At 38.5% G+C, this 23,698-nt stretch overlaps 1 pseudogene; it reads left to right on the top strand.

Moving 5' to 3' along the window:
* The first annotated feature begins 13,158 nt into the window (after positions 1-13,158).
* On the top strand, positions 13,159-19,722 carry LOC139737979 (sulfotransferase 1A1-like; annotated as a pseudogene).
* The last annotated feature ends 3,976 nt before the right edge of the window (positions 19,723-23,698 follow it).

Below are 23,698 nucleotides of genomic sequence, written 5' to 3'. Positions count from 1 at the left end.
TAATTTTAGGAGGCAAAAGTCAATAAGATTTTACTCACAAATGAGAAATTACATTCAAAATAGATCTAGATATTTGGCCATCGGAAAAAAGCGCCCTCAACGGCCATGGCAGCCATTTTTTAGAAATGGCCGCCATAAATGCCATTTTTCTCAAAAGGTTTACTAACATCAGATGGGCAAGCCAGTAAGATTGCAAACAAGTGGAAAATTGCATTCAAAATGAATTTGAATATTTGGTCATTGTTAATTGCGCCCTCAGCGTCCATAACAGCCATTTTTCAAAATGGCTGTCATATGTGCAACTTCTACTATAACTTTGCAAATTTCAGAAGAGAAAAGTTAATAAGTAAAAGAGAAAAAATTAATTACATTCAAAATAAATCTAGATATTGGGTCATCAGAAATTGCGCCGTCAACGGCAATGGCATCCACTTTTCAAAATGGCCGCCAAAATGTCATTTTTTTTTGGTAAAAAAAAAATTGCAAATTTCAGAAGGGAAAGACAATAATTGTTTGCAAACAAGCCGCAACGGGGAAATTACATCCCATAATAAATCCAGATATCGGGCCATCGGAAATTGCGCCCTCAATGGTTATGGCAACAATTTTTTTTTAATGGGCACCAGATAAGTGCCACTTTTTCATTTAAAAAAAATGCTAATTTCAGAAGGAAAAGTCAATGAAATTTTGCATATATATGGGAAATGACATTTGAAATAAATCCCGATATTGGGCCTTGCAGCAATTTTTCAAAAAAAAAATGCTATTTTTTGTAAAAAAGAAATTCCACAAATGTGGAGAATTACATTCAAACTGAACTTTACAATAGGCCATCCTAAATTATACCCTCAACCGCCAATGGCAGCCATGTTTCAGAACAGCTGCCATGGATGCCCTTTTTTTTGCAAAAATTTGCTGATGTCAGAAAGGAAAGTCAGTAAGATTCTGCAAACAAGTAGAAAATTGTATTCAAAAATGAATTCAAATGTAAGGTCGTCTTAGAAGGCGCCATCAGGGGCCATGCTGACCGGATGTCTTTTTTTTTGGGGGGGGGGGAGATTTGCTAATTTCAGAGGGAAAATCAATGACATTTTTACATAGATGTTGAACATCATAATTATTCAAACTAAAATGATATATGAGGGCATTACAAATGGCACCATCAACGACCATGGCAGCCATTTCAAAATGGCAAGTATAGATGCTATCTATTTGTTGAAAATTTGATATTTGCCAGAGTAAGGTAATAACATTTCTTTCGGAAATCGACAAATACATTCAAATAATTTAGATATTGCGCCACCATTTAAACACCGTCCCAAACAGCTGTGGCAGGTCTTTGTCAAAATGGCTTCGAAGCACTCCTTTTTTTTTCCAATTTGCTTATTCCAGAATGAGAAAGCAATAGAATACTGGTAAACTGCCATTATATCTAATGCAATCTGGTGTTCAAAGAAATCAAAATTTCTTTGGTGGTTAGTTCTAAATTCATTTTTTCAGTTTATTTCTAATTACAGTATTTCGCGTGTGTCGGCTAACAATCTGGTTATCAAAAGTATGTTTTTTTTTTTGAAACATAGCAAGTACAATCACTTTTATCTTAAATTGAAAGGCCATCGTGTCTGTCTTAAGAATATTCATGAAGTTACATGTTACATTATATATAAGCCTATATAGTCCAATATATTGAATGATATGGTGTTGCTGTCAAACTTAACACATGGCGCCATTGTCCCTGGATATTCATATTACTCTTTTTCGGAAATTTTTCATTTTTGCCACCTGATATTTGCATTAGATTGCTGAATTTTAATTAAAAAAGTGTAAAAGTGCCCTCGTTTTGAAGAGAGAAGCCCCTTTCCCACGGTCTCTTTCAGTACATCTCTGTGGACTTTTAAGTACATAGTAAAAAGACGCTAGCGTGGAATACTATGTACAATATAGCACAGAAATGATGTAGCCGTTTGCATTGTCCCTGTATATCTGTTTTTCTTGTTTTTTATTTGAAACATGCAGAACAAGAGGTGACAGATCCCCATTTAATCCATTGATATTGTCTGTGAATATCGAGTTTTCTTACTTTTTTTATTGAAAATTTGCAAATTTTCCACAAAAGTGTGCACCAGATTGTTAAATTTCACTAAAGATGCAAAAGCTCCATTGTGTGGTGGTCGTGGGGGGGGGGGGGGACTTCATCATTGATGGGATATAATTGCTAAGCATTTGCCTTGTTTGTTTTCATTGTTCCTCAAATGATTTCTTTAACACCACAATGCTGACTGTAGAATGTCTCTGTGAGTATTGTACTGCCTATTCCTTCTGAAATTAAGCAAATTCTCAAGACAAAAAAGAAAAGTTTATTGTAACCATTTTGACAAATAGCTGAAATGGCCATTGAGAACACAGCTTGTGATGGCTCCATGTCTTAACTTCTTTGTATGTAATTATCAACTTGCGCAAAAAGTTGCATTGCCTTCATCCGGCATTAGCACATCTTTATTGAAGAAAAATGCCATCTTTGACAGTCATTTTGAAAAGTGGCTGCATTAACGGTGTGAGCGATTTTTTTCTTGAAAATTTGCAAAGGAACAATATCTAGAATTAATATAATCTAAATCTTTGATATTGTCAACCTGTATACAAAATTACATTGTCATCTTTTTAGAAAAAAAAACCGTCGACGGCAGCCATTCTTAAATATAAAGTTACCATAGCTAGCTCCTGAGGGCGCAATTCACCGATGGCCTAAATAATATCTTTACATTTTGACACAGTTATCAACTTGTGTGCAGAATCCTGTTGGCTTTTCCTTTAATGAATTAGCATTGTCTAAACATTTAAACTAATAATAAATCTACGGTAGTCATTTTGAAAAATGGCTTCTATGGCCGATGAGGGCCCCTATAACGATGGCTTGGCATATTGTTTGATTCTTAACATGATTGTCAATTTATGTACACATTTTGTTGACTTTTCTTTCTGAAATTGCCATTTTCTAAAACAAAATAATTATTGCAATGGCAGCCATTTCAGAATATGGCGGCCAAGCCTGTTGAGGGCACTTTTTACAATAATCTAATACAAATATTAATTTCGATCATAATTTTCAAATTGTGTGCAAAATCTTATTGACTCTTTCTTTGTGAAATCAGGATATTTAAAAAAAATTGGAATCCATGGGGCAATTTTGAAAGAAATGACTGCAGTGGCCATCAAGGGCGACATTTACAATAATGTGATACATAGGCACTAGATGTATTTCAAACGGATTTTTTAAATTGAGTGCAAAATCTTATCGATTTTCCTCCTGGAAATAGAAAATTCAGAAAAAAAGTTGGTATTTATGGCAGCCATTTGTGAAAAATGGCCGCCACTGCCGTTGAGGGCGCAATTTACAATGGCCCAATATCTAAATCTATTTTGAATGTTATTTTTCACTCGTTTGCAAACTATTTTTGATTTTCCCTTCTAAAGTTTTTTAATCTTTACGAAAAATGGCATTAATGGCGGCCATTTTGAAAAATGGCTACCATTCCCGTTGAGGGCGCAATTTGCAATGGCCCAATATCTAGATTTATTTCGAATGTTATTTCCCACTCAGCTGCAAAATCTTATTGATTTTCCCTTATAAAATAGTAATTTTTAAATAAAAAACAGCGTTAATGGCGGCCATTTAAAAAAATGGCTGCCATGGCCGTTGAGGGCGCAATTTGCGATGGCCCAATATCTAAATTTATTTTGAATGTTATTTCACACTCAGTTGCAAAATCTCATCGATTTTCCCTTCTGAAATAGCAATTTTTTAATGAAAAACAGCATTTATGGGGGTAATTTTGAAATATGGCTGCTATGGCCGTTGAGGGCGCAATTTGCGATGGCCCAATATCCAAATTTATTTTAAATGTTATTTCCCACTCATTTGCAAAATCTTTTAGATTTTCCCTTCTGAAATAGTAATTTTAATGAAAAACAGCATTTATGACGGCCATTTTGAAAAATGGCTGCCATGGCCGTTGAAGGCGCAATATGCGATGGCCCAATATTTAGATTTATCTTTAATGTTATTTCCCACTCATTTGCAACATCTTATAGATTTTCTCGTCTTAAATTTGTAATATTTTTAGGAAAAATGGCATTTTGGGTGGCCATTTTGAAAAATGGCTGCCATTGGCGTTGAGGGCGCTATTTACGATGGCCCAATATCTAGATTTATTTTGAATGTTATTGTTAACATGTGTACGAAATTTGGTGCTTTTATCATAAAATGCACAATTCCTCTCATTTTTCAAGCTATGCCGCTCCGCTAATAGACCATTTTTTAGCCACACAGGTGCTCTATTCAAAGAACATAACTTATTAACGATTTTTGATATGAACAAATTTTTTCTCGCTGTTTTCATGTACACATATATAAACAACATTTTGCCAGATTTTCTTGATACTTCCTTCATCCAAAATAAGAATAAATATAATACTAGACAGATGAATAGATTGTATATCCCAAATTTTAGATATTGCATTTCAAGATACACTTTCAAATACACGGGACCTGTTCTATGGAACGACTTGCCAAATGTGATAAAGCTGTCTAATAGACTTTCAATATTTAAAAGAAGATACAAATCATTCCTTGTTCATAAAGATATATTATAAATTTGAAGTCTTATGCAATGTACAAGCACCACATTTTGATTACTCTTGCCTTCTTATATGTATTGTGCACTTTTGTAGTATAGTTTTTCTTGTGTGTATTGCATCAATGTAACTATTCTTTGCTGTTACACTTGGGATCAGCCATAGAAAGACCAACGGTCTATGCTGATCCCCCACAAACTCAAATAGCTGCGTTTATGTTGTGTTTGTCTGTTGTAAAATCCTTGTAAGTTGGACTTATTTTTCTTGTATTGTTGCAATGTCCTACTGTGTATTTTTTTGTAAATGCTTTTTATCAGGATGTGGAAATAAATGAAATGAAAATGGAATGAAATATATATATATATATATATATATATATATATATATGCATATATATATATATATATATATATATATATATATATATAGTGCGAGAAGGGGTCTCGACCATTTACAGCACCAATGTAGCTCCTTTATTATTTATTCAGTGCGAGAAGAAGAGCAATAGTGGACGTAACTAGTGATCAACGTGCGTGTTTATTGCCGAGCTTTCGGTCTCGTTAGGACCTTCATCAGGGCTGTAACGATACAAAAATGACTCACTCGTATGGCTACACTAATAAATAGATATATATGCACTAATATAAATCTAACTGGCGTGAGTCTATAATGACTATGTAATCAACCAATACGTAATTATATAACAGAATACAATTCATTCATCCTTTGTTCACGTTGAACATTGAGTTGTTATGGTAACAGTATACAAATTAATTGTTAGCTGAGTTTATATTCTCGGTGTTTGATGGGGTATTAATCACAATGAGTGATAGTTTTAGTTTTGATTTTTACACATGTGCCTCAATTTCATTTTTATGGTGACGATAATGATGATTATGTTTTAAGGGGTTAGAGGTTTAGGGTTGGGGGTCTGGTGGAAATCCAGAAATCTCCTACATTTATGTTGACGTATTTTTTTTTTCAGTTTTTGAAATTAATGTATGTACAGTCAAACCTGTCTATAGCGGCCACCCAAGGGATACGGAAAAAGTGGCCGTTATAGACAGGTGGCCGCTATAGACAGGTAATCCAACTTTGTGTGCATTGCCTACATGTACATGTATCATTGTTGTATTTATGTGTGTACGTATGCACACGTGTGTATCATGCGTAGAACAATGCCGGTGTTTATGAAATTGTTGCACAGTACACTAGATGTAGCATGTGCACAGTCATGAATTAGTGCATTATTGTGACTGAATAAGTGATGAATGCAACGGTGGCGATCACTGAATGTTGCCCAGAAATGACTGGCACGGCTAAAAAGCAGAAAAACACCCTGGGGCCTGTCTTATAAAGACTTGTGATAGAAATCAATCACAAGTTTCTTGTGAACTGCAATGCAAGTTGTGATTGATTTGGGGACTTGTGATCGATTTGAAGGCTTTATAAGACGGGGCCCTGAATTATCAGCTCGGCTACGGCTCCATCGGGTTTTTGGCCGCTATAGACAGGTTAAAATCTACCGCGGGAAACAAAATTTGTGGCCGCTGGCCGCGTTAGACAGGTGGCCGCTATACACAGGGTCTTTAACATGGCTTTTCTCTCGGGGGGATTTTTCAGTGGCCGCTATAGACAGGTGGCCGCTATAGAGAGGTGGCCGCTAAGGCAGGTTTGACTGTATATATTTATAAATGAAGTCAAGGGTTGGATGATTATACGGGAATTGTATAGTGTTTTTTTTAATGTTTTGAAGTTTGATAAGGATTATGGAATTAAGGGGTGGGGATCAGGGGTTGAGGGATAATTCTTTAATGATTGTTAAATGTTTCTTAGGGGCAACATGTGTGAGTTCACATGCCTATGGGCAATAGTAAATATATTTACTTTTGTGTGCCCTGACCCTCATGTAGTCTCCATTCATTTCATTCTCATTTTGTGTAACGTGTACAGTACAGTGTATCCTCTGTAATGTTCATTCTTGTTTTTGTTTCATGTTTGTGATGTTAATGATATGTATCCTATATTCTTTACCTGGTCGAATAAATAATAATAATATAGATGATTAATTGCATATTATTGAATACATTTCATATCAAACTCGCGTTATTAATTGAGATGAAGGTATATAACAAAAACACCAATTCAATATCTTTATATAAGACTATATATCAAACCAGACATTTTTATTTTGTCGACGATAATACAGCATGTGGCAGCATTGCAAGACGTAAGTGGCTATGATGCACAGGATAGAGTGCGTTAGTGGAGGCGTAGCGCACTCTTGGGTATTTACAATTGTGAAACATGCACGAGGCGAAGCCGAGTGCATGTTGCACTACATTGTAAATACCCAAGAGTGAGCTGCATCTCCACTAACGCCATGATATAATCCTGTGCATCATTTGTTTTATAAAATGGGTCGAAAATTCGAAAACTAACAGCATTTTTCGGCGTTTTTCACGTACCTTTGTGGGTCAAGACGTCCGAAGATGTTCGTCCCAAACATTTACGCACGTCGCACTCGGAAATCCCGCACATATAAGTATGATGGGGGTTGGGTTTCCGGACACTTAAGTTCCCGCATGAAAACTTACTTATTTTACATAGAATATGCACCCTTTACCTTAAAGACTTGATACAGACTCCTCATATAGGCCTACTAGACAACATACTCTGAAAACGGCGTGAGAATTAACCTGCTAAATCGTTGGATTTGCCCTTCAAAGTGACTCCATGTACGCGTCCGGTCCCACAACGCTTGGTCTACTGTATTAAGAGTACAAGTATACGTACGCCACACATGTTATGCACAGGGAAGAAAGGCCGGCCGGCCGGCAGCCCGAACTAGAAGTTGTTTTACAGGATTGACAGCGCGTATGCATGCAATTCAAAGGAGCCGCCGCGCGCACAGACGATCGGCAATATGATTTAACACGCAGTGCAATGGGACTGGAATAACCAAAGCACACGTGACTCATTTCAGCGCTTCCTATTGGCTACATTCTTGAACCCATTTTATAAAATGCAGTACAACAGCCACGCGTCATCTTCTGGCTATCGAATAATGACTTAAATAGTACTGATAATATATTAACAACCATTCATATACAGATCATAAACCAATGATATAACATAATAACAGAATATTACATAAGGTACAGAATGTGAACGGTTCACATAATAAAGTAAAGATTTACCTTATTAATGGCGGATAAAAAGGCTTGCGGTGGTGTATGTGTGGGTTGAGTGTGTCTGTTCGTGTGTGTGTGTGTGTATGTGTGAGTTGGCGTATGGTTGCACATGCGCATCACATTGTTGCGCATGTGTAGTTAATGGTCTGGTGGTTAAGGGTCAACATTGATGCCATTCAGCTGTAATGTTTTTAGTGTGGCTATCCAGTAGGATTCACGATTAACACACTAGAGAAAGAGAGAGAGAGGGAGACGGAGAAAGAAAAGATGAAGAAGAAGAGTGGTCATGCATTTTGACAGTCCAACAGTGCTATTTATTCAGACCAAATTTTCGACGAATACATTCGTCTTCCACAGGGTCGACAATGACAATTCTGAAAGTAAACAATGTGACTCACCTTGTTCACTTTCAGAATCGTCATTGTCGACCCTGAGGAAGACGAATGTATTCGTCGATAATTTGGTCTGAATAAATAGCACTATAGCACTGTTGGACTGTCAAAATGCATTACCACTCTACTTCTTCATCTTTTCTATACTGGTACCAACACGCGGACTACAAGTATCATATATATATATATATATATATATATATATATATATATATATATATATATATACTTGATGTCGACAAAGCCCACCAAAGCCATGTTAATCAAACACCTTAACAACAAATGTATACTAGAATGGTTGCTCCATTACGGGAGGAACCCTAGTATTGCATGATATGTAGCTATGTCATCATCTTCTTCTTCACACAGGCACATAGTACATTGTCACAAAAACTTGGCAGGGTTCATCGCTATAGGTTGATAAAATATTGGTAGACTTTATGCACGTTCCCCCAACCCCTTGGTCCCTTGGCGACCTTCAAGGGACAGTAGTACCCTAAATTACATAATCTTAATAAAAAAAGAGGAAAACTTATATCGGTCTATAACACCAGGAATCCTCTGAGTAAAAGCTTTGGTGAGTGCACATCTTTCAATCTTTCACTTTCAACTCTCAGTTCTTCGAATTCAACGGGCGAAAACTTCGCCATGTGCAGTAAAGTGACAGAGCGAACGATGTATGGCCTTGATGTCAATTATCGAAAACAGCTTTGCGAGCGAAAATGTATTTGATCTCCCAATTCGCGAAAGTATTTGTACCCAAAAATTACAGCTTTTACAGTACAATTTTATTATCACAGTATACATGTCAGTATGCATTTACCACGATAAACGAGAACATAACAACAGCTGCAAAACACTACAAAAATGCGGACGACTGTTTGGAAAGTGACCATTTCTCTTTCATCTCCCTTCTTCTAGCTGCTGTACTTTGAACCAACCAAACAAACAAACAAACAAACAAACAAACAAACAAACAAAAACACATGTTGGAGAGGGAGGAAGCGACAAAGTTAATACGATGTTTATGGCCTACATTAAAGGAATGAAATAGTATTGGTTGAGGTGAGGATCCAGCTTTTACGTTTTTGCGAGATACTTGGAAACCACTTTCTGAAATGTTAACAAGCATACAATATAGGAGGAATTCCAGGTTTACGAGTATTTGATGAAAATTAGTTTTAAAATGGCTGAGATATCAAAAAAAGAAAGTAAAACAAAGGGATCCTAATAAAACACGGGTCACACACACACACACGCACACACATATCTCGTTTTAGTATGGATACAATCCCATGACGTTTGACTCCTGATTTCCGGAGGAAGCTTGCGTTTCCATGCATTTATTTTTTGATAACAATCCGCGTGACTGTATCATAAGCTCAGGCTAGGGTTGAAGTCTACATTGGTGTGTAACTTGTCGGAACAGTCGGAACACTCCCATCAGCACTTTTTTTACAACAAATTTTCTTGCTTTCACCGTGTGATTTTGAAGTCATCAAAAGAATGTCTGGCTGCAGTGGTAAGTGTTCCCACTTTTCTATCCAACAAATGATGCATATAACATTTCTCTCTTTTAAACGGTTCAGAGATTCCAAGAGTCATGTGGATATGCTTACGATATGGAACTGATATCAAACGTTAAACGGCAATGTGCCGTGAAAAAAATTCTTTTTCGTTTTTTGTTTTTTATATTTCGACAGAAAAGAATAGGTTGTCAATATATATGAATGTCGATGTACCTATTCTATAGGTTGTCACTTCAACATTGTTTAAGGTGATCCATTAAGCATGTTTATGGCAGTATACCGGTACCTACTCGTATTGGAGTTTGTATTGGAGTTATTACCAATCCGCAGTAAAAAAAAAACAACAAAACAAAGCAAAACAAAATAGGGACTTTCGACAGTGTGTAAAACGCACCTGGGTTTTCTGTGCCAAACATCATTAAAGCACACGAAGGGTTGACAGGCACGTAATAAGTGAGAAATAAACATATTATCACAAACATTATCGTAGTCAATAGACACGAATTCATCTATAAGGAGAAACAACAAAGATAATGCAGGTTCAGATTACGCAGTCCACATAGATACTCCGTTTCTTCTGTATTCGAGCCATGAAAATGACCAAAAAGAAATGTCATCATGACATAAGCACTGCTTTTGAGGTTTTCTGAGGCAGAATTCAAGGTCCACGGTCGGATTCTTTCATCAGGATGGCTATCTACGTTGATGGCGCTCTTCCCTTATGGCTGCACCTTTCCTTTGCTCTGACTTTGCTGTCATTTTCTCCCTCATTTCATACTGTCGTAAATGGCTATTTGTGAGTATGATACCACAGTTTGCATATTTTGACTGTTGTGGTCTTATTTGTACTGGTTTCTTGGTTGTACATTATCGTGAAAGATGTACAGTATTTAACCTTCTTCAATTTACGTCGAAGCCTACAGGTTTTATATCTGCTACTTCAACAGCATCAACTTTTGCCGTGATTGTGTGTGCACTGACCATGACAAAACTTGTGTACTCGCGTGAAGCTCTTTTGAATGTTGGAAGAGAGTCGCTATTCATGGTCATCCTCCACCTTTCACATGCAGTGAATGGCAGCTTTTGAAAAACTGGAACGTTGCTCATGGTACAAAGAAAGGCTACCGTGGCGGACGGTAGGCTGATATGCTGTACCTTGTGTCATCTCCCTTGGAAACGAGCATGCTGAGAACAATCTCTGTGAACCTATTTGTCATGACAAACCTCAAAAGTATTTTCCAAACTCAACGTTAATCCCGCCTTGTACTGTGAGGAACGCGCGTTCTATGTCTGAATCGTGACTTCAAGGAAACCAAAGAAACGAACTTGTCTTTGGTGACATCAAAACAACTCTGTCAAACTACACTTTGCTCCAGTGCCCATGACAGAGCTCCTGAGGGGAGGGATATGTGTCATACATGTATGTCGTCCCTTAGCTCATGTTACCATACATGGTGTGACTGATTTCAAGAGCTTTGAGCTCATGGATTTCAGTATCCGACTCTCTTCGTCATCGGTTTTAAGAAGCTACGCTGTCTATAGACCACCACCTTCGCCCAGGAACAAACTGACATATAACATGTTCCTGCAGGAATTTCTCACGCTGCTGGAATCAGCAGTTATAGCGGATAACGCACCACTCCTGCTGGGAGACTTCAATCTCCACGTAGATGATGACATGGAAGTCCAAGCTCAGTCATTCATGTCTTCATTGACTCGCTTGGCTTCTATGATAATGATAATACATTACATTTGTAATGCGCTTAAAACAATGTTTCTCAGCGCATAGGGAAAGGACGAAAGGAGAAATGAAAAATGAGGGAAAACAGACATATCAAAACACAAGTAAGAATAACATGACATAAATCAATGTGTACTAGTCATTAAACACATACAATAATTGAATTACACTCAGCACATTAACTTAGGGAAGCAATCAATATGGGAAAAGATGGGTTTTAAGAAGTGCCTTAAATGATTCTACTGATGGGGCTTGTCGTATATGAATGGGTAGATTGTGCCAAAGCTTGGGTGCAATAACCGCGAATGAGCGTTCTCCGTAGCGTGTCCTAGTACGGGTAACAGTTGAAGATGGGCTGTAGCATGGGAGCGCAGGCGTCTAGACGTAGAAGAAGTTGAGAAGGATCGGAGAGAGATTAGATTCTGTAGGTATGAAGGGGCTTGGTTATGAATAGCTTTGTAGACAAGGAGAAGTACTTTGAAGATAACACGTTCCTTTATTGGCAACCAATTAAGTGACTGGATGATTGGGGTAATGTGTTCAAACTTTTTGGAACGTTGACTAGTCTGGCGGCGTTGTTCTGGATTCGTTGAAGGGGTGCAATATGGGATTGGGGTACACCGGCTAAGAGACTGTTACAATAATCAAGGTGAGATGACACGAATGCATGGATAAGCTTTTCTGTGGCAGAAGCGTCGAGGTACTTCCGGATCTTGTTAATCCTAGCTATCCCCCACGAAGCTGTCCTGCACTTGTTGAGGATGTGCTGGGCAAGGGAGAGGTGCTTATCAAAGGATACATCAAGATCTCGGACACACTCGGACTTCTGCACACAACCCGCAGATAGGTCCAGGGGAGGAACATCATCAAATCTCTGTCTGAATCTCGAAGATACATGCAACAATTCAGTCTTCGCTTCATTGAGCTTCAGGTTGTAGACCGAGGACCAGGTCTTGACAGGTCTATCAACATGTAGCAGGCCCTACCCACATCGCAGGGCACGCACTGAACTTAGTAATGACCAGGAAGGTGGATGATAATAATGTCTCCAGTCTCACCCTTCAAACTGGTCTCCCTTCGTATTATTCTGCGATCGTCATCACTGTCAACCTGATAGGGTATCGTAACAGTACAAAACACGTATCTTTCAGAAAGCTTCGAGATAGTAATATATCATCATTTAGTTTAAGCAGGATATTCGGGAGTCCGCTTTAGTATCTTCGGAAACTACGTGTCCTTCTGATACTGCGGATCTTTACAATCATGAATGACTAAACTATTAGATAAACAAGCGCCCTCACAGTATAAGACCGTGACAACTAGGCTATCAGCACCGTGGTACACGCAGGAATTAAGAAAAGCTAAACAGAACAGACGGCACGCCGAGCGTAAGATGCGGAAATCTGGCCTTTCAGTTGATAAAGACATCTATCGCCAACAATGTAAATCATACTATGCTGCCCTGAACGAATCCAAGTCAAAACACCGGACTGGTGTAATTGCTTCCGCGGATTGCAAGGAGCTATTCAGAATTGTCAAGAGACTTACCAGGTCTAATTTGTCTAACGCTGTTCTTGCTACTGATTTTGCGCAAATACTTCTGAGACAAAGCTAGCAGCACTGCTTCCGCAATAAATGCCTCATCAACTGACGAGTTTTCACCCAACATGGAACCACGTTCACTACCTCGGGTCAAGAGCATTGGTTTCCACGCACCAAGAAACATGAACATATCACACCTGTCATCAGATCACTGCACTGGCTACAAATTCAACAACCGCATCCGCATCATCTTCAAAGTTCTACTCCTCACCTACAAGACTGTCCACAATCCAGCACCATCCAACCTTCATCATCTGGTTACCCTCTGGACCATTATCTTCTTCTTCAACAACCAGACGCCTTCGTTCTCATTCCACTGCACACCTTCAACTTACATTGGCACTGCGCCCGTACTTGTTACGGCTACCGCGCCTTCAGCGTTATCGAAACATACACTCTGGAACAACATAATATATCCACGTCCGCGAAGCTCCTAGTAACAGTAGACTCTTTCAAAAAGTTATTCAAAACCCATCTGTTCACTCGTGACCTGTAATTTGTATTGATTTATATGTGTGTAATATGTATCACACCTGTCATATGATGTGTGTAATATGTATTCTGTATTTTGTTTCATCTTAATATTTACTTCCATGACCTTTTTTGTCCTTTCTAATTCTTCTCCATAACAAGGCGTTTAGCGCTTAGAAACTTTACTAATGAGCGCTCAATAAATGATATCTATTATTTGTTATTATCATTATAAGGATATGTCATACATCAGATTCTTGGTTTCATGATGTTTCTCTGGTACACACCAGCTATGACTATTTCTACACTGTGCTGTTTTAATGCATTTCTCCTATAGTAGTTAAACCTTTCACGTTTATCATGTTCATTGCGTACTTCAATCTACAAAGTTGGCGCAGGCTTTATTTCAGCTCCTTTCACGTTAACATTTGCAAACGATTTATTCTGCGCTTGAGATTAGGATGGCAATGTACCTGCATCTGCATTAGTCAGTGATGAAATCAGTGTGGTGAATTTCAAAGGAGTCTCTTCTCAAGAGACCCTTTCTTTTGCCTAAACTAAGTCAACTGTATAACCCCTTGCTTTTTCAATGACCCCTTATGATATGGAAGACACCCCTGCTGTTGCGGGAACGTCCCTCATGGACCAACTTCCTGCGTGCGCCAAGAATCTCTGCTATGAGAAGGACGGATACATTCTCTCTTTCTTCATGACGCCCAACTGCATCGAGAAAACCAAGGCGTTCAAAACTCGGCCCGACGACGTTTTCATCGTCACCTACCCAAAAACAGGTTATCATTTCAGCTCTTTGAGTATCACTTTTGCTGGTTTCTACAGGAGTTTCCAACATCAAATTATTAATGCAAACTCGTTATCCTTTCTACTGACTGTCTTGCCTGTTTAGTTGAACAGTATGGTCGAAAGGTAGCTATATATTTTTGACATTATGAAGTTTCAGTTTACATTCGTAGTAATGAATACTTTTAGTGGGTGCATTTTGGCACAGTGGATAAGACTTAAGACTTTCGACTATATAGGAGGTCCCGAGTTTAAATCGCGTCAGGTGCTGATGTACGTCCTTGTATAAATCATTTTGCCCACCACTTCCCTGTCGATCCAGGAATATATAAATGGGTACTGGGCAACGATAATGTCATAACAAAGGCAGCACGATTTGGTAAAATGCTTCCCTGGATAAAGAAGACCACCACATTAGCATTAGTCATAATTGTGGAAAGGGGAAAGGCGACATTTCACATAACATTGACCTTTTGTCTCGCACTTGTTCAGGCACCACATGGGCTCAGCTAGTGGCATACCTCGTAAAGGTGGACGGGGATGAGAAGATGCTGGAAGGGAAGCACATCATGGAGGAGGTGAAGTTCTTGGAGACACCAGATCTCGAGTCTGAGGAAGAAGTACGACAAAACAATTCTCTTTGTTCTTTGTAGTACTGTATTTACATGTATATATACATATATACAGAGAGAAAGAGAGAAAAAAAAGGTCTGTGTCGTTCTAATTTTCCCACATTAGTCAAGAGAGAAAATAAGACTTCACCCAAAAGAAAAATATAATACATAGTATAATTATGATATTTCTACATAGATTATAATACTATCTTGCGATCGTCCAGTGACCAAAGAGCGCCAATATCCTAATTTCGTAACTGTACGTATGTGTGTTGTGATTTGTTTCAAGTTGCCGACTGCTAGTCCAAGAGCATTAGGTCAAAATAGGCCTTAACCTGGACATTTTTGGTAACAAGCTGATTTTTTCAGGATAGGTCCAGGAATATGTCTAGAATAACATACTAAAAGTCCTCATAAATCCTCCTTGAGCGTTTTCCGCAATCCAAGATGGCGTCCAAAATGGCCGCCTCTTCTGTTTTTCTCATAACTTTGCAAGTAGGTTTCTCCAAAACACACTTTAAATGTCTACACATATGTTTTGAAGTATGAGGAACTCATTAGAATACATCTTAAGAGATGTTGAAGTACGCAAGTACCAATAAGACCGCTTGAGTTCTTCCAAAAGTCCAAAATGGCGTCCAAAATGGCCGCCATTTCATGTTTTTCTCATATATTTGCAAGTAGGTTTCCCCAAAACACACTTTAAATGTCTAAACATATGTTTTGACGTATGAGGAACTCATTAGAATACATCTTAAGAGATGTTGAAGCATGCAAGTACCAATAAGACCGCTTGAGTTCTTCCAAAAATCCAAAATGGCGTCCAAAATGGCCGCCATTTCCTGTTTTTTCATATAACTTTGCAAGTAGGTTTCCCCAAAACACACTTTAAATGTCTAAATATATGTTTTGAAGTATAAGAAACTCGATAGAATACATTCTAAGAGATGTTGAAGCACGCAAGTACCAATAAAACTGCTTAAGCTCTTCCACAAATCCAAAATGGTGTCCAAAGTGGCCGTCATTAACAATTTTATCTCAAAATTATTTAAATATATATCATTTATTAATAACCCGTGATATTTCATCCTGAAAATATTCAACAAACATTTCAATTAAAAATGTGGTTGCTGTCCATACAGTATTCAAATCACTTTGAATGTTAAAGTCTTGAAGTGTGCTCTTAATCGCTTATGACATTACGAGGGAAACACTTTATCATCAGTTTGATGCTAAACAGACAGGGCGACATATTTTGCCATATGGTCCATTTTCGTCACCTTTCGTCACCTTTCGTCACCTTTGGATTTTGGGACGAGTTCAAGTGGTTCTATTGGTATAGATATGGTTGTTTCAAATTTGCGAATAAGAATTTATCTAGATTCCTTGACTCCCATAACATTTATAAAGACATTTTAGTGTGCGTAATTGGGTTACTTAGTTGAAGGGTTATGAGAAAACAACAACAGGGAAAGGGGCATTTCGGGCGCCATTTTGAATTTCAGGATGACCTCAAGTGGTTTTATTGGTAAATGCGTGTTTTTAAAAAATATCCAATAAGTATATGATTCATTTCATTGAGTCGCAAAACATATAATAAGACATTTAAAGTGCGTGTTGAAGTACGTTGGTGTAAAAACAGAAACGGCAGCAATTTCAGACGCCATTTTGGATTTCTGGAAGAGCTTAAGCAGTTTTATTCGTTTTTGTGTGTTTCAAAATCTTCCGATATGTATTGTATTGAGTTCCTTATGCTTCAAAACATATATGTTTAGACATTTAAAATGTGTTATAGGTAAACCTACTTGCAAAGTTATGAGAAAAGAGGAAATGGCGGCCATTTTGGACGCCATTTTGGATTTTTGGAAGAGCCCAAGCGGTCTTATCGGTACTTGCGTGCTTCAACATCTTTTAACATGTATTCTAATGAGTTCCTCATACTTCAAAACATATGTTTAGACATTTAAAATGTGTTATATGGAAACCTACTTGCAAAGTTATGAGAAAAACAGGAAATGGCGGCCATTTTGGATGCCATTTTGGATTTTTTGGAAGAGCTCAAGCGGTCGTATTGGTACTTGCGTGCTTCAACATCTCTTAAGATGTATTCTAATGAGTCCCTCATACTTCAAAACATATATTTAGACATTTAAAGTGTGTTTTTAGAAAACCTATTTACAAAGTTATGAGAAAAACATGATGTGGCGGCCATTTTGGATGCCATCTTGGATTGCGGAAGAGCTCAAGCGGATATATTGGTACTTGTGTGCTTCTACATCTCTTATAATGTATTCTATTGAGTTCCTTGTACTTCAAAACATATATTTAGACATCTAAAGTGTGTTTGTGGGAAACCTACTTGCAAAGTTATGAGAAAAACATGATGTGGCGGCCATTTTGGACGCCATCTTGGATTGCGGAAGAGCTCAAGCGGATATATTGGTACTTGTGTGCTTCTACATCTCTTATAATGTGTTCTATTGAGTTCCTTGTACTTCAAAACATATATTTAGACATCTAAAGTGTGTTTGTGGGAAACCTACTTGCAAAGTTATGAGAAAAACATGAAATGGCGGCCATTTTGGACGCCATCTTGGATTGCGGAAAACGCTCAAGGAGGATTTATGAGGACTTTTAGTATGTTATTTTACACACATTCCTGGACCTTTCCTGAAAAAATCAGCTTGTTACCAAAAATGTCCAGGTTAAACCCTAATGCTCTTGGACTATGCTGAGGAAGAAGTGAACGAGGCGACCGCGAGATCGAGAGCATTTAGACTTCTTCAACAGCTGCAAAATGCCCGTACAACCTGCGATGTTGCCGACGCCATGCCTCGCGATTCTCCCAGAATTCTCAAGACTCACGTGATGCCAGTGTAGCTACCGGAAAACCTCCGCGATGACCCGAAGGTCAATGTTATCTACATGGCCAGGAACCCCAAGGACACGGCCGTGTCGTTCTATCACTTCTGCATGTACATAAGAGGCTTGCCCAAATACGAGTCCTTTGACCAGTTCATGGAAGAATTCCTTGCCGGAAGATGTAAGAAAAACAGCTCTGTAGTCTCCCTCTTTGTACAACCCTTCATCACTTCACTTCACTTGTTCTTGTCTATCTTCCATGGCAATGCTCCTGGTCAGCTCTTTCATTCTGCATTACTAGTACTTCCAATTTTTCATATCTTTCTCTTTCAATCAATCTTTCTTGCCCTGTCATTATGCTGTTTACCCGTGCTCCCCTATGTCATTACCGTCCGTATTGGAAAGAACACATTGTCCCACAGTGATGTGTTCACATGCAGTGTGGTCACATAGTCGACCATGTGAAAATGCTCGAATTTAACAGTGTGGAGATGATTTCACACGGTGGTTTGACTTTCACAGAGTGTTCACATGGTAATGTTCTGAGTCACACTGTGAATTGATGGTTTACAATGTGTTCACACTGTTAAAACGCTCGAATTTAACACCCCAACGTCCTCTTTCTTACTTACGAAGACATGAAACAGGTTAGAGTCAATACTGTTTCTTTCTCTTCCTAATTATTTTAGTCAACCTTTTCTTTTTTTAAACAAAATACCAATGAGGCTATATATCGAAACTAACAATCTCCTGTAAGCAGAAAGTTGGAATTGGCGCCTGAGCAAAGGTAACTAAGACTACATTGTGGCAAAAGCGTGAATCTGTTTGATTTTCTGCTGTCATCCAACTTGCTGTGAACATGATAAGCCCCTGTAGCAACATCTCTTGCTCTTGTGAATGCATCGAGGCATTTTCTGCTTCTTCTGAGAGTAAGAGAGAGAGAGAGAGAGAGAGTGTGTGTGTGTGTGTGTGTGTGAGAGAGAGTCACTGTGCAATGTTCATGTTCAATTCTGTTTAAAAGTTTGTTCCTGGGTGCCTTCTTTTAATTCAAGGTGTTTTTAAAATACTTTTTTTTAAAACAAGCAAAGCCCCAAACCACACATGAAAATATTACTCGGAGTATACGAGGCACTTCTGTCAAAACAAGAGCAACAACAACAACAACAACAACAACAGATATTCAATGATAGTTTCTAGAAAACACACCAGTCTTGTTATTCTTTTACATGAATGACAACGTCATAAAAAGTGTAACTGACGTCATTTACTCTCTTTTCTTCTCTGGTCTATCTCTCTCTTGAAGGATCCGCGGAAAGCTGTCGTACAGATTGCCGAGCTCATGGGCAAGTCGCTTCCCGATGACGTCATAGATAAGATCGTCAAACTCAGTTCGTTTGACGCCATGAGAAAGAGCGAGAGCACCGACATGTCCAAAGCGGCTGCTTTCAAGCAGGAGGTTGACGGCAGTGGTAATAAGTCGTTCTTCAGGAAAGGTACGTTCGCTTTCCCACCTGCATACATAAAATTTTGTATTTGATACCATTGAAAAGATCAAAGGTGAGAGACTTCGTGGGCTAATATTACATCCATCCGGTTTAGAGAAACCTCCTATTCATTAAAGGGTTTTAATCATGTCAGATGGAAAATAAAAACGAACAAACAAACTAACAAACAAACCAGTTGTTGATCATGACGAATAGGAAAAAGAAAATATCTTATGCTTTCTCCATGATTGTCTGCAGAATTATATTATTTAAACTACATTTATTTTTTTCAGGGATTGTCGGTGACTGGAAAAACATCATGTCTGAGGATCACCGTAGACGTGTTGACGCTCTCTTCGAACAGAAATTCGCAGGAACGGGGCTGGTACTGAGAAGTTAACCCGATCGACATCACCGCCACAAAGTTCCACGACCACTGTATGCAAACAGACATGGCAGATCGACATCAGTAATGGCAGAGTTACCTCTAGCTGCACGATGCAAACTTTTTTTTTATCCCATCTGAGACAAAGGCTCAAAAGAGCTATTAATCATTCATTGACAGGACGGTGTCAGTCGTCCGTTGTGCATAAACTTTGTACATTTCCAGCTTCTTCTTGAAAACCCCACGACCGATTTTCAGCAAACTTGGCAGGTAGCATTCCTTGGACGGTGTTATCTCATAATAATGTCCAATGAGGGGGAAGGGGGCACCAAAAAGCCCCAAATTAAGGAATCCTGAAAAATCTTTCATACAGTCAGAAGGGATAGTGCTTAGGTAGTGTTATGACGTGGTAATTGCAGTTTGTTCATGATGGTTCTCTAGGATGATATGATCTTAATTTGTAAGAGGGACAGGGGATCCCAAAGCCATTAAATCAAAGAATCTTTAAAGATCTCCCTGTCTTGGACCAGCAATTAAAGAGTTTTAGTCCTATGAGTAAGTACATCGATGGCTGTAGATTCAGCATTGTTCATGGTGGATGGGGAGAGTAGCAGGTTTGGGCTCAATTTTAAAAATGTTGTCTTCTTCTTGAAAATGCACATTCATTTTTTTACAAAACTTGGCAGGTGCTTTGGTTTGCATTTATATTTGTACAGACTAACAGATGGGCACCATGCCCCTCTTGGGATGTGACTGGCTCCTGGGATGGGGGGGGGGGAGGGGGACGTTTTCACACTTTGATCTTCTTTTCAAAAACGCAAAATTAATTTTTCTACACACAATTAATTTTTCTACAAACTTCGCAGGTATTACTTGCGGTGTGATAGATTGCAACTGGACACCATGCCCCCCTGGAGGTCCCCGAAAGTTCTCCAAGCATGCTCTGTTCTTCTTGGGTAAAAGTCTGCAAGAATGTGTGAAAGGTGAAATTGCGATACTCCGATGAGCGTGAGACAACCAGGTCTCTTAATCTATCGTGCTATATAGCATTACTAGATATTATACAACGGTCTTTGAAGTAGATGACATAATTTCCATTTGCTGTTCCCACGAGGAGAGTTAAGGACAAGTTTGAAGATACAATGTATTAAAAAAAAAGACATCGGAATATTTTGACTCCTTAAACATAGGACATCTATTCCACTAAAACTTATGACTGTTATATTGGAGGATTGCCCAAATAAACGCACATAAAAACCCTGTAAATTTGATCAAAGCAAATCCAAACTCCATGATACATGTGTATTGATCTAGCAATGTTAGACGAAATAAAAATCTTGCTCATTAAGTATGTTCAAATATACTGGAGTATTTGGGACACTAATAATCCATTCTAAATCTTCGTTCACTGGCAATCTCTCATATAGCATAAAGCTAATGTAATCTTGTAATCTTACATCGTAAAATCTTATGCCATCTTTTGAATATTTCTCTCCAAGTACAGGTCAGGATCTACAAGATAATCATTAACAAACAGAGTCAAAATACCGACATCACTGCGCCTCACGTTATAGAACGAAAATGTTGTCTGTACGATGTAGGCCCATCCGCCAAACAATTATGAAAAGAGAAATAAACTTTACTGGTATGAATCGCATGCTTTAAAACAGAGGGAACAATTTCATTCATGTTTGTGATATAATGTGCTGATGAATAACAGAAGGAACATAAAATCTGTGTATAGGAATAATCATCTCTTTATCTAAAGATGTAGAAATAGATAATAAACGTGCAGAACCATCTGAAGTTATTAACGTCGGAAATGTAGCAGTACTTTTTAATGTTTGTGTGCCATTACGGTCGTTAAGTTTAGATATAGTTAAACGTGATGTGATGGGAGATTGGGTGCACGTCACGAGTTCGACACAGACGAATCATACAGCCCACGAGTCATATTGCCCATGAGTTCGATCCTTAGTGAACAAGGCCCACGAGACCGACACATTACTAAGTAAGCCCTGTGTTGTAATGTCGAACTCGTGGGCCGTTTTTACCTAGTGTCGAAGTCATGGGCTCTATGACACGTAGGCTGTATGACTCTGCAATCTATACACACTGTGCGTCTGAGAGAGAGAGAGAGAGAGAGAGAGAGAGAGAGGAAGAAAAGAGAAAGCATATAGGTCTATGTGTGTGTGTGCAGTGTGTGAGTAAATGTGTGTAATGGTTTGCTTTATACTTGATACGTTGTGTAACCCCTTTTATTGATGCTGAATGAAATATATTTTTTCGCCAAATGTAATTTCGACACTGAAATGTAATAATTTTTAACCCTAAATATGGTATAGAAGCTAAGTGTAATAATCAAATGAATAATGATGCATAGATACAAACAGAGAGCATTACACTTTGGGCTGACAAGTACTTCATCTATGGTCGACACTGTACAATTGGCGTTGTAATTACAGATAACGGGAGTCTGTATTCCTAAACGGAATTAACAACCGTAAATGTAATATGTAAGACGCCTGTCCGGTGATCAGGAGATCATTGGTTCGAATCCAGCCCCGGATATGCATGCCCAATAGTTTCCCCCCTTTTTTTAAATCACGGCTACTACTAAAACACTGATTTATTCGATGCAAATTTACTTCGAAGTATGAAGGGCAATTTGTCAATCAGTATTTGCAATAAATTTATCAATTTGAGTACATTATCGTTCTCAGAGCAGCAGCTCTTTTGAAAGTAGACTACAGATAACCCACACACAGTCCCCAATACTCTAACTCCATTTGTTCAGGAAGCAATCACTTGGATAAAACATTTTTTTTTCTTAATATACCACTTATTGACGCAACATGAGCTTTTCCAGAAAAAAAAAAGTACTCGTTACCCACGCCGATGAAAATCGGCAGGGGGTTATGTAAAGGGTTCCGTATGTTTGTTTGTTTGTTTGTTTGTTTGTTTGTTTGTTTGTTTGTTTGTTTTGTTTGTTTGTTTGTTTGTTTGTTTGTTTGTGTACAAGATAACAAGAGAACGGGTAAACGGATTTGCACGAAATGTTCAGGGAATGTTTGGATAATGACAGGAAAGAATCGATTAGATTTTGGTGATAATCGGTTGACCCTTGCAAATTCTGTGTGACCTTGAAGTTTTGACCCCATGGTATAGTGACCATTCCGAAAATTTCCCGTTTCTCACTTTGCGATTTTCCGCTACCATACGAACACATAAACTCCCCAACGATCCGACTTCGCTGCTCAAATGTTCGTAAGAATTCCGAAATTTACGTTTAGGCCTATTTGAGGGACTATGTCCTTCTAGATTTATGAAAGTTCGTTCTCCGTCATCACAAACTGGCCCGTATTTTGATGATTTTTCAAATTAACATTGATTGTTTTTTTCGTTGGAGGAGCATTTTGCTCGGTCGCAGTCACACTGCACGATATGCGTGCTCAATATCAATGCGTGTGCAAGGCCGCTGAAAATGCATCGCGCTCTACACTGTTGGTGCAAAATTGCACCGGGGACGTTGCGGCGCTCGTTGGTGGCCGAATACTGGTGCAGTAGACATTTGCATTCAACCCTTGCATTGAATAATTCCCGTAGACACTAATCATAGGGGTAATTGCCTAGGGGGTACGTAAATTTTGTTTTTCTTTTTTGCTTTTGTGGATACCATCAAAGATCGTACACTCATACGACCTTTGATATTTGATGATTTTTCAAATTAACATTGATTGTTTTTTTCGTTGGAGGAGCATTTTGCTCGGTCGCAGTCACACTGCACGATATGCGTGCTCAATATCAATGCGTGTGCAAGGCCGCTGAAAATGCATCGCGCTCTACACTGTTGGTGCAAAATTGCACCGGGGACGTTGCGGCGCTCGTTGGTGGCCGAATACTGGTGCAGTAGACATTTGCATTCAACCCTTGCATTGAATAATTCCCGTAGACACTAATCATAGGGGTAATTGCCTAGGGGGTACGTAAA

The sequence above is a fragment of the Diadema antillarum genome, unplaced genomic scaffold (genome assembly GCF_040938485.1).
Source record: "Diadema antillarum isolate AM-2024a unplaced genomic scaffold, OU_Dant_1.0 seq00000718_RagTag, whole genome shotgun sequence".
Classification (NCBI taxonomy): domain Eukaryota; kingdom Metazoa; phylum Echinodermata; class Echinoidea; order Diadematoida; family Diadematidae; genus Diadema; species Diadema antillarum.
The sequence above is the reverse complement of the archived record's forward strand: the minus strand, read 5'-3'. Positions and strand labels throughout refer to the sequence as shown.